Below are 12,931 nucleotides of genomic sequence, written 5' to 3'. Positions count from 1 at the left end.
ATGAATCCAACCATAAATTGAAACTGTCATTATTAAAATATTGCTTGCAGTCTCCACCCCCTCCTCTTTTTTTATGTAATGTTTTCTTCAAGGAGCCCATGTTCTACTTAGATCGGGGCAGTGGTTCCCAAACCTTTTAGTACTGGGACTCACCTTCTTAAAACAACCCTCTATTAGGACCATCTAGCTTTACAAGATTAAAAAAAGCTTCACTTCACCAGTCACTCAAGGCTGTTTTTATCCTTCTGACTATGGTGAGAGAGGGGAGCCTTCTGGAGTGTTTGTTGGGCACTATATTCATTGAATCAGGACCATTCTGGTGGCCTTGCATTTCCCTTTGCCTGGCCTTTAATAAGAGCTGAGACAAGGTCACTTACTTATGAGTAAACATGCACCTGTGGCTTAGTATCACTTTCCATGGGGTTCAATATCTTCCTCATCAGCTTGGGGGGGGGGTGACATCCTTCTTGAGTGTTTTTGGGGGCCTGCATTCATGGCATTGGAACCATTATGCTGGTGTTGCATTCCTCTTGGCCTGCCCTTCGAAGTGGACTGAGGCAAGGTCACCTACCCATAAGTAAACATGCACTGGTGGCTCAGTTCCACTTTCCATAGGGTTTAATACATTTTCCTCCTCAGCTATCAACTTCCGTTTCAGTTTCACAACCCACCAACAGTCAGGGGTGTTTTTCTGTCCATGAGATAAACTAGTGGGAAAAACTTCACTTGCTAAATTCCTGTGTCAGGCTGTTAAAGGCAGAGGAGCAGAACCTGGAACAGCAGGTGGTCATTTTACTCTGCACTGGAATATCAGATTGTAAAGAGAATTGAAAGTGGTGCTCACTGAGGCCCAAGTTAAGCTACGAGCAGATCAACAACCTGATGACCCAAACAGATCAGGAAAAGTGGCATTGAATGGGCCGCTTTAATTTAATGGGGACCATAGGAGGAGAGAAGTAGCAGGACATGAGGGGAGTGCTTAACCCTTTACCTGCTCCAAATCACCCCTCCCTAGAAACATCCTCCCCATGGAGATTTCTTAATGAAGGTTGTTGGGCTGCATTGGCACAAGAGTCTTATCAGCTCAGTGTTCTGTCACATGGTGGGGTTCAAGAAGCAAAGGGCACAGAAGTGTACAGAAGGGCCAAACTGATGACATGGGGGCTACTACAGGCAGAGAGCAGGTTTCTTCCCACCTGACCAGAATGGTGTATCTCTTTACATGCGCTCATGGGAATGAATGTTTGCCAGCCACTCCCATGGCAATAAGTACAGCATTGTATTTGGGACAGGTGAGGGGAAAAACCTGAGCTCCATTCCTGTAGCCTCACCGGAAGAATGAAGGCCTCAGACTTTCACAGTGGACTTCTAGACAAGTCTGAGGCCTTCATTCTTCCGGTGAGGCACGTGTTGCAACCATGGGTCTTGGGGGGGGGGATTTAATGCTCCAAATTAATTTAAAGGTTGGTCATGTCGTGAGAATGGATGATGGCCGGATCCCAAAGGATCTCCTCTATGGAGAACTCATGCAAGGAAAGCGCCCTACAGGTAGACCACAGCTGCGATACAAGGACATCTGCAAGAGGGATCTGAAGGCCTTAGGGATGGACCTCAACAAGTGGGAAACCCTGGCCTCTGAGCGGTCCGCTTGGAGGCAGGCTGTGCAGCATGGCCTTTCTCAGTTTGAAGAGACACTTGGCCAACAGTCTGAGGCAAAGAGGCAAAGAAGGAAGGCCCATAGCCAGGGAGACAGATCAGGGTCAGGCTGCACTTGCTCCCAGTGTGGAAGGGATTGTCACTCCCGAATTGGCCTTTTCAGCCACACTAGACGCTGTGCCAGAACCACCTTTCAGAGCGCGATACCATAGTCTTTCGAGACTGAAGGTTGCCAATACAAAAATACTGGAGAAATGGAATATGACATGCTGATTCCCTGGAAAGAATGGGTGTGGTTGCCATGAATGTTGCTCATCATGGTTCATGCTTTGGAAAGGTAACTGGGCTGGTTCAGACAACAATTTAATAGGATAATTGACCACATGCAATTAAGAACATGTGTGCCCACAGCACATTTATTAACCTGTATTTTAAAATATTTGTAACCTGCCTCTTATCTGACTCAGCTGTGGTGTGGCAGTGGCTCCCTAGGGTACTCCAGAGATGCCTAAAATTGAACTTGGGACAAAGCAGGTGCTCAACCACTGAGATATGCCGTCTCCCAATACATACTACAGCAGGCATTTTGCTACCTTTCAATATTTCAGAGATGAAAATAGGGACATTTCACAGCCCTGTTCTCATACCAAGGATCCTTTTGCAAGTCACACTCCCTCCACTGTTGCACATTCTGTCTTGAGTCAGTAAGCAAACTAATTCCTGATCCACTTTGTGATGCATAGCATAAGTTGCTGTTTTCAAACTCTCCGGGTGTTTGAAACCCACAGTAAGTCTTTGGGGGGGGGGCAGGGGGAAGGCAGCAACGTGATCCCCAGGATCTCGTCACTCAGGGGCTGCAGGGACTGGGGTGCACTCACCAGTCCCTGCAGCAGCCGTCCCTGTGTGCAGGAAGCCCTGCACAAGTGCCTGCAGGGCTCCCCAGGTCAGGAAAAGGGAGATTGGGGCAATCACACTCCACTTCTGCTTTTGCAGAGGCAGAGCAGTTTGTGCCACTCTCCCTTTCCCTGACCTGGGATGCCCTGCAGGCGCTTGCGTAGGGCTCCCCGCACACAGGGACAGCTGCTACAGGGACTGGTGAGTGCACCCCAGTCCCTGCAGCCCCGTCAGAAGGGAAAGTGGAGCGATCGTGCTCCGCTTCCAGTTTTGCTCCGCTTTCACTTTTCCTGACCTGGGGGGCCTTGCCGAAGGTTGCGCAGGGCTCCCCGCACCCCCGGGGAGGCTGCAGGAGGCTCGGGCAAGTGCACCCAAGCCCCTGCAGCCCCCCTGAGCGGCACGATCCTGCGGATCACGCCACTGCCTTCCCCCTGTCTCCTGGCTGCCCCCACCCCTTAAGGCAGAGGCCAGGACCCACAGGCTGGGGTGTCGCAACACCCCAGTTTGAATAACACTGGCATAAGGTACTGAGTAGGGCTTTAAAAAAAAGTGGCTTGGGATCTATTGATGCAAATAGATGGCATAATGACACAAATCATGTCTGCTAGCCCTTTTAGGCTGAAATCCTATACACACTTTCCTGGCAGTAAGTTCCACTGAACACATTGGGACATACTTCTCAGAAGGCATGCACAGGATTGTGTTGATAGGCTACCAGGACTTTGAAAAGGCCCAAGTAATTTTCAAGGACAGTTTCTGCACAGAGTGAGCTGACCTTATTATCATTTCCCAGTTCAGGAGAAGACATCTTATCCAGTCCTGGCCCATAAGACTAGGGCTCTGGTCTTTGACTACCTCCAAAGGCAAGCATACAGGGCACAGTCCTAACCAGGTCAACTCAGAAGTAAGTCCTATTGTGTTCAGTGGGTCTTACACCCAGGAAAGTGAGGTTAGGATTGCAGCCTCAGTCAGGTCTGTATATTCTACATTGGTAATATCCCTCACTGGAAGCTATTGCCCAGTATATATATGGAACTCTGTTTTCAGCTTTCTAAACTGCAGTTCTGTATTCTTTAACCACAGTTAATATGCAGCTTCACTGATTATAGAAAGAGAGAAGCCACTGGGTCTACTTCCATAGTCATACTTTTTTAAATTATAACTTCAACTTGCATTGGCTTTTGCTTGAGATCTGTCCTATTTAAGGCATATCTATATCTATCCTGCTCTTTCCATTGGGTCCTTTTTGTGCATTTTTGCAAAATTTAGCACTTTAGGCTCAGCCAGCACTCAATATTCCTCTGGGGTCAAGGATGACCATTATATTCCACCCCCCACAATGAGTGTAAGGTGTTACAGACTGGGCCTCTCAGCACTCCTGGGCCTTTATGTGTGGTAGCTGTGAGTACTTGGGCATCACCAGAGTTTTGGGATGGGGGGGTGGCGAAATGGCCTGGGGAGTGGGACCAGTGGAGGCCCCCTCCAGATCCTATACCCCACATCAGGCTGCAAAACCCTACACGGAGTTTCTTGAGTGCCCAATCCAACCCAACTTTCCTATCCTATCCAATCCAGCTCTGGTACAGCCGCTATGCATCCCTGAGGTAAGAGAATAAATGCTCCCATACCTTGAGGAGGCCTATTTGACTTTCCCCCCCACCGCAGGATGCTGCGCACACGCCACTGATATAGTTGCACTAGCCCTGGAAAATTGGATAGGTTTGGGCCCTGAGTCTGCATGGCAAAATAGCTGGCACAGACTCGAGTAGCCCCATGGCAGGGCCTGGGGCTTTTCTTGGGGAAGGAGACAAAAGTCATCTTTCCCCAAGGAGGCCTCCGGCAGCCTCCCTGCATACAACGGTAGCCATTTTGGCGCCACTGCACCCGGAGGTGCCAAGAACCTTAGGACTGGGCTGTTACTCTGTGTGCCAAATCAAGGAAGGTAGCTGCACCCAGTTTACCTTCACTGCCAGTGTAACCCATGTAGACTGTATATATTGGAGTAACAGAACTTTATTGTGTTATTTGATTGTACTGTACAGACCTGAGCCTGATCTCCATCTTGGAAGAAAGGTTATAAACACAGAGGAAGTCTGAATGGCCACTAGGGGGTAAACATAGGCACATACCGGTATATTACAGAAAAAACACTGATTATTTTTCTAAGTAGGTTTTCTTGAAAGGAGGACACCGGTGAGGATATGAGGGAGGAGGGAATTCCATAAGGTACCACAGTGCCCCTAATGTTATACATTTCTTCCTAAGGAAGCACAATCTGTTATATCCTAGACCGATATCGTTTCCTTTGGCACATATAGCAGTTTGAGAAGAAGGTTAGTGCCCCCTTCCCTCCAGTGCCATGGTCCAATCCAGTTCAGGGGGCTTGCTGGGGCTGCTGTTAACAGTTTGAAAAACCAGGCCAGGGGAGCTCCTCATCACAGATTTTCCACACCACATCTGGTTACATCCAGAAGAATCCATCTTTGAGGGAGTTAAAGAAAGCTTGTTCGTCTTGGCAAAAATACTCCATAAGCTTCTGCAGGCCTCTGAATATTGCTCCATTGATTCTGGATTGGATGGATCAGTAGGCAGTGATAGCTCCTTGGTTCAGCTACTTGCCTCCAGCAAAGAACAGAACAGATTTTCAGATAATTAACTGAAGAGTTCATGCCAGGCTGTTCTTTCTAAGCCATTTGCTTCCCCTTTGTAACCAGATTTCCCTGCATTGTAAGTCTCTGTTTTATAAACATTCATGGCTGAGAACAAGCCATACTCTCCTCCTAGATCAGGGTCTCTAAACTTTTCGGCTGAAGGGCCACATCAGATATCTGGCATGGTGTCGAGGGCTGGAGAAAAAATTAAATATAAAATGATGAGATGATGTGGCCCTCCTGACAAAAAGTTTGGACACCCCTGGTCTAGATGATTGACCTGAAGGCACTGGGTAGTCTAGCACCACTTAGAGAGATGCTGCTGTGGAGGCTTGGCAGTCTTAGCACTACAGCTAAGCTTCGTTTATCAAAGAAGGACCTGAATAAGAGGAACTGTAGGGCAAAAAATGAATTGGAATGAACAGACTTTGAAGGGTTCTTGTTGCCCTCTTAGTTCTTGAGGTAGTTACTCTAGCTTGAGTCTCCTCTTTATTCTATAGAGCTCATACCTCGAGTTCTCAGGTAATCTCCCTTTTAGGCACTGGCCACACTCAGACCTGCTTGGGTTCAGCATTGTTGCAGTGTCATAGACTTTCAAGTCACACAGCCTTGCCCCTTTAAGTGTCATGCTTCCAGACAGAGTCTTCCAACTCTCAGTTGCCCTGATTTAGTATAGTAGATCAACACAGGGATTGTCTTGAACTCTGGGTCATGGATCTGACACATTTGATGTACTATAGCAGTGATTTTCAATCTTTTTCATCTCAAGGCACACTGACAAGGCACTAAAATTGTCAAGGCACACCATCAGTTTTTTGACCACTGACAAGGCACACCACACTGACAACAGGGGCTTACATCCCTGGAGCAAGTTCCCCTACTAACAAATGATCCTCCCCCAAGCTCCCATGGCACACCTGCAGACCACTCATGGCACACCAGTGTGCCACACCACAGTGGTTGAAAATGGCTGTACTATAGTACTAAACTGATTCTCTAGAAATGCACTAAAACAGTTGTTCTCACACATTTAGCACCGGGACCAACTTTTTAGAATGAAAATGTGTCAGGACCCACCAAAAGTGATGTCATGACAGGAAGTGACATCATCAAGCAGGAAAATTTTTTACAATCCTAGGCTGCAATCCTACCCACATTTACCCAGGAGTAAATCCCATTTACTAGCATTGTTAAAAGGCTATACATAGTAGCTTGTTCAAAGTACAGGTCTGTAAAATTTCCCCAAATGCAGTCACATACCATGATAGCATCAAGTCTAATATATTAAAAATAAAATATTGAAATGAATGGAGATCCACCTGAAATTGGCTCATGACCCACCTAGTGAGTCCTGACCCACAGCTTGAGAAACACTGCACTAAAAGGTTCAGGGACTTCTGCCATAGGCACATTCTAGATCAACATTTCTCAAAATGTGCTCCTAGAAGCCCTGGGGCTCCCTCTTTCAGGGGCTCCATGAGCACACAATAAGTGGCCGCCATCAGCCCCCTGCCCTCTGCCCAGTTTGCTTGTCCATCCCGCCCACGTCCCCTGTTTGTGACTCTCCTTCCTCATTCTTTCCTGTTCCAGCTCTTTGCTGGTAGTCAGCAGTGGGCTCAGCGCTGTGCAACTCCGTGCATGCACCAGTGTTCTGGAGCTCCCTGAGACTCTGCACATGCACTGGCACTCTGGAGTTCCCTGAGACTCCATGAATGCACTGGCAGAGCTCCTCTAAACTCTTTTTAGGAGTGTAAATGGCTCTGGAGATGGAAAAGTTTGAGAACCACTGCTCTAGATCAAACTGAAATCTGGCACCCTCTCCAAGAGGCAGGGAGACAAGGGCGAGACCTTGGATAGTAAACGGTTCCAAACCCATCACACTCTGTGCTTTCTGGTGAATCTCAGTATGCTCCTAAAGTCATCATAGCCCAAACAGTCCTGCCACTGAGCCTTTATCAGAACAAGATAAAGCCATGCTGTTCCCCTCTGTTATCATACATACAGCATTATTTTAGTGCAGGTTGCAATTGTTTGGTGAATATGAAGACAGATTATCTCTGGTCACCTTGCAGAAGCTAAACAGGCTTAGGTCTTCTCAGTGCCCGGGCAGGTGATATGAATGCTGCCTTGACTTCTATGATGGAAGAAAGGCAGGATAATGAATTTTTTTTAAATTAATCTCCGATGACAGTGAAAGTATGTTTGACTCCTCTTCATCCAGAAGATGGTGCCATTGTGCCATCAGGATGGAACTCCTGCTCTCTTTTTGTTGACTGAGCTTTTGTTTCCATAACAATTCCTCTGTTTGTAGACACAATGCTGGGAAAGATCTAACCTTGGTCTGCATGTTAGCCTGAGAAGACTTGATCTGCTAATACTAACAGTTCTGAATAGACAAATCAAACATTTGTTGAGAAAACAGTTCTCCGGCCTTTTCTTAAAAATTGAGCCTGGTATGATTCAGTGCTATTTGAAATGCTCTCTTTGCTCTGGATGATGTGACTAAATCACAGAACCAGATGCAGAGAGTAAATCAGCCGGTATCTCTATTTGGACAACTGTTTACAATGGCACATTGTAGCAAGCTTTTGAGTCACATGGAATGCTTGCTTGAGGTTTTGCAGAGGAGGGCAGTCACCTCCTGTGATTAGTCATCAGGGAGACCTATACCTGTGGCCGGCTCACTAATTCTACACAATCAACTATTGTTATAAGCAGCGAAATGAGCATGTGTACCAGGAATGCACAAGAGGAATGCACAAAAAGGCATATTAAAGGCACAAAACCTTTAATGTGTGTGTCTGTGTCTGGGTATGTGAATGTATATGCATGTGAGAGAACCTTTTCTGTGCTGAGTACCTTGGTATAGATGGGTTGTAAAAGGGAGCCATAACAAATGGCTTAATTATATATAAGCATGACACAAAGCTCCTCTGAGTGTGAGTAACGGACATGATACGTGACAGAGGATATGCGTGGGCTTTCCAGTCTCTGCCTATGCTTGCCCATGCACTCATATTAGGAAGAGGAGATGGGGAAAATAGGGCTATGTGGGGACTCCTCTGCACTGAGACACTGCACTGACTCCCAGCTGGGTCAGGTGTACTGCTTTGTTCTGATTTGTTGCTATTTCACCTTGCATAGATCTAACAACAGGTCCTTGCTACGGCTCTCCCTTCAAAACTTCTCCCTCTTGAAATACAAACCAGGATTCCTGCTCAGGTGATGTACCTGATGGCTCCCATACCACTCCAGGTAGTGCCCGCACCTTCCATTCTAGATGGAAAGGCAGACTGCTAAATACAGGGGTGTTGTGAAGGCAGCAGGGTGGAGCACAAGCCCGAGACTTCTGCTACAGCAGGAGCAGTGATGGTATTAGTAGCAGTACTCAGGGTTTTCAAAGGAACTTAGCAAAGAGGAAAGCATCAGGCTCAGCAGGAGGAATACTGAGAAAATGGTCTAGAGGGGCATAAGTGCCACTCTGTTCTGCTCCTGTATGCAGGTGAATGGAAGAAGCTATAGGCAGTGTGTCATGACTAGCCCCATCACTTCAAAATGTACAACTTCTCCCTATCATGTAACTGCAACCTGTCCTTAGCACATTGTTGGAAGAAGAGCATCAGACCACTGGTCCATCGAGCCCAACGTTGTCTGACTGCTGTGTGAGGTCTTTCTTATCACCAGCTACCTGGTGATAAGACACTGGACTTTTCACTGGACATGACAGGGACTGATCCTGGAACCTTCTGAATGCAAACCCAGTGCTCTGTCACACAGCTATGAGTCCTCCCCTGATGCATGTATGCAGGACCCTTGGAGGAAGTAATTCCACCCCTTGAGTCCATGGAGGCAGCAGCAACAATGGGGCTCTAGGTAATGTGTAAATAAAACTTAAGAGCCAAATCTTATCCTCCCCTACGCTTTGCCAATGTAGCGATGCCAAAAAAGCATGCACAGTATCCAGGGGGTCGGAGTGGATCAGGAAGCTTGGGAAGGGAAAAGGGGAATTATTTCCCCTTACCGTCCTCCAGAAGTCTCCTGCTAGCTAATGGATCTCCTCTGGTTCGAGGAGAGAAAGGGGGCATGTCAGGAGGTGAGGGGGGCAATAAGATACTGGTGTGGGTTGCACACACCAGTACACCCGCCGCCTCTGTCCCATTCTGGAGTATTGTAAACCCCTCTGCAGAACAGCCTAATCCTGGACAGGAGTGGGCTGTTAATCTTAGATGTTTGAAATTTATCGTCACCAGCATTGGTCTTTTGATGTTTACCAAGCCACACCCACTGCAGGAAAAAAGAAGCAGCCAGGTTAGTAAATGCAGTTACCATTAATGGGATTACAAATGCAGTGTGCTGATAAGACGGGGTTACAACAGTCGACTCCAGGAACAAAGCAATAAACAGACTGTCACTGGAATATGGCAAGTCCGGCTTAGGCACATCTGTGTCTCTTGTGCCATTTGGGCCTCCCAGAAGCATCAGAAAACAGCAAACTAAACAGGGCAGCCAGAGAATCATTATATAAACCAGAGTTGCTCTTGCACACACCTACACAGGGCTCCCTATTCTTAGGAAGAGGAAGAGCCTATTCTTCTGCAGCGATCCTTCTTGGTCTTCTGGGGTATTTATTCCTAAGCCACCTGGGGTGTTGGCATCTCAAAACTTGACAGACCAATGATGGTGCTTTTGCATCGCACCCAGGACAGCCCCGGCAGTCTCTTGAACCTTGTTCTTCTGCTGCATACAGAAGACATTTGGTGCATTTGTTTAGCTCTCAAACATACAGTACAGTGACTTTCTTTAACTCTGACATAGTTCCACTGGGCAACGCCCAGGAAGCCTAGTGCTGGCATTCCCCCTTCTGGTCATCCTGGTTTGACTCATGGCAGGGCCTCACAGGGATGGTTGGGGTCCAGTGGGGTCAGTGATGCTTACCTGAGGGGCACTGAGTCCCATTCTTTGCCAAGGACTCTACAGAGGGCATGCCCTAAAAGGAAGGGAGGGGAAGGGAGAAAAGCACAAATAAAGGAAGGTGGAGCAAGGCCCCCCCCCCCCGCAAACAGAAAGAGCAAACACCGTATAATCGAAGAGCTGGTGTTCCTGCTCGTGCCAGCTGCTCTTGGGATCGGTGGTGCTCTGAACCAATAGGGCATGTTGTGTGTTTTTGCCACTGAAAACAGATGAATCAGAGTTGTGGTTTCCAGCTTCATTATAATGACACAAAGCGCTTTGTTTTCAGCCAACCTGCAGCACAAGACACTGCAGCTGTAATCAGTGTTTTAGGTTGAATCCCCCCCCCCACATTTTTTTTGTTGTTGTTGCCAGAATCTGTTTGCTTTCCTGAGTTTAACAGCAACTGCTTCATTTTCAAAATGTATCAGGATGATCCAAGAACTGCTGGCTCCAGAATGATCAGGATAAAGGAAGATAGAAACATGTACACATTGACTTGTTTCCAGATTCCTTTTCTCTTTCTTTGACTCATTCAGCCACTCACTGATGGTGTTGCTGCTTTTGATAGAGGTGACCCTGAGGTTATTGAGCAAGGCAGGGAAGTCAACTGATCAGACTAGATATTTTAAAACCTGTCACTTCTCCAAGGCATATCAACTCCTCAGACTTAAACTGGTTTAACAGTCATGGCCTTTCCCCGACAGTATCTTGGGAATTGTAGTTCTATGATGGGAGGAGTGAATCCTTATCATCTTTACCAAATCACAGCCTTCAGGATGCTTTGCTAGAAGCTGTGACTATTATTATTTATAAATGTATTTATTATTGTTTGTAGCATACCATCCCTCCATGGAGCTCAGGGTGATACACAAGAATCTGCCCACCACTGTCATTTGACCTCCATAGCAACCCTGTAAGGTAGGTTGACTGAGAGAGAGTGATCAATCCAAGGGGACCACTGAATGTACTGTATATACCAGTTACTGGAATAAAAGTGCAACTGTACCTTGGTATCTGCAGTGGTTCTGTTCTGGAACCCCCCACAGATACCTGAATCCTCTAATAATGGGATGGCCACACACAGCCTCTGTGGGGCTCAGAAGAGTCCTTGAAGGGTGTGGGGGGGGCACAGAGGGTCCCCCAGCATCTGTAGTTAAGTGAAACCATGGATACCGGATCATGGATACGCCCCTCCCCCCATGATCTGTGTTTCTGGTATAGATATGTCCTTTGAGCACTGAAGTACAAAGCCAGTAGACTGAGTTCTAGCACTCAAGATTGTCCTCTAGGCTTCAGAACTAGCCAAAATATAGTCAGCTGACCACTACGAGCCAATCTGGACCAACCTGGCCCTAAGAAGCACTGATCTCCAAGCTAACTTCATAGGCAGTCAGCCTAATCCTAACAGAGACTTGAGCTGGCGCAAGTCCCTGTGCTGGCTCCAAAGTGTCGTGAACGTACCATAAAGCACATTTGCACCAACTCGGAACTTGACTGGGTCAGCACAGAGGCTTGTGCCAGATTCAGCCCCTGCACAAGCTGGAGGAGGTAGGTTTGTGCTGGGCAGTGCAGGGGGTAAAAGAGGGTAGAAGTGGGGTGTTCCAGGGGTGGGATGGGAGTGTGTTTGGGAGGGGAGGGTGGACCAGAGGGAGGATCAGGCCTGGGAGGGGGGCGGAATCGGCAGCAGCAGTGTACACCACATCTTAACCCCCACTCCCAGTCTGGGCAGCTTTATATGGGGTACTCAGCTTTGTGCCAGCTAAATAGCTGGCATAGATCCAAGTTGCTCCACAGGACAGGCTGGGGCACAGCACAGGGTAAGGGGACAAACAACCCCTTACCCCAAGGTGACCTCCAGCAGCCTCCTAACCTGCGCTGGATACAGCACAGGCCACTGCAGCCTTGCTGTACTGGCACAGGTTATACTCACTCCCTTATAGAAAGGACTTGGGGGGTGCTATATATAGGCCCCCCTATATCATATAAAGAAGCTGGTCATTCTGGACCCTTGGCTGAGCTGTGGGGGCAGGCCCTTGTGCATATATGCACGCACTGCTTCCCCCAGAGCCAGGCTTTCCTCTTCATCAAACACCCTCCCTCACCAGCTTACCTCCCTGGTTTTCTGCCAGCTGGGCAAGCTAGCAAGCAGGCGGGGCAGGGCACTCAATTCTTGGGCCCTTTGTGGGAAATGAGGCCCACACAAATCTTGTGTGGGCTTTTATTCCTTCCCTCACCCCTGCAGCCAATTATGCAAACTCTGTTTGGACTCTCTGGACATAGAGAGTTGTCAGGCATAATCTAAAACTGCCCTCCCCATCTGCCCTCTCTCCTTGGCTTCCTGGAGATGAAGGCAGTTCTGTTGGCTAATGAGGACTTTTTTTCTGCCATTGTGCCACTGCTTCTTCCATTAGCTCACACAATAAAAACTGCTTCAAATGACCTATTACCTAATAATAATGTTCAGATGGTCCCTGAGATTGGGGAGAAAGATTTATGACTCATTCATTACAGTGTGGTGAGGAGCAAAGGGGAGAGGAAGACGCCAAGAACCCCTGGAGAAGGTTGAGGGAAGAATGAAAAGAGTGAGAAAATAATCAGATGCCCTGGGACTCATTCCCTGTAACAGGATGCAGCCATCTTCAGCCTGTAGGGACGGGAGGTGCATATTTAAATTTAGACATCTAACAGAGAAGGAAAGCAGCACCATGTTGGCTGGATCTATGAGAGGGCACTTCTTGTACTGTCAGCCTGAGAGAACAGAAGGAGCTTCCTTCCTG

The sequence above is a fragment of the Tiliqua scincoides genome, chromosome 4 (genome assembly GCF_035046505.1).
Source record: "Tiliqua scincoides isolate rTilSci1 chromosome 4, rTilSci1.hap2, whole genome shotgun sequence".
NCBI classification, from domain to species: Eukaryota; Metazoa; Chordata; class Lepidosauria; order Squamata; family Scincidae; genus Tiliqua; species Tiliqua scincoides.
Note: the sequence above shows the minus strand (reverse complement) of the source record.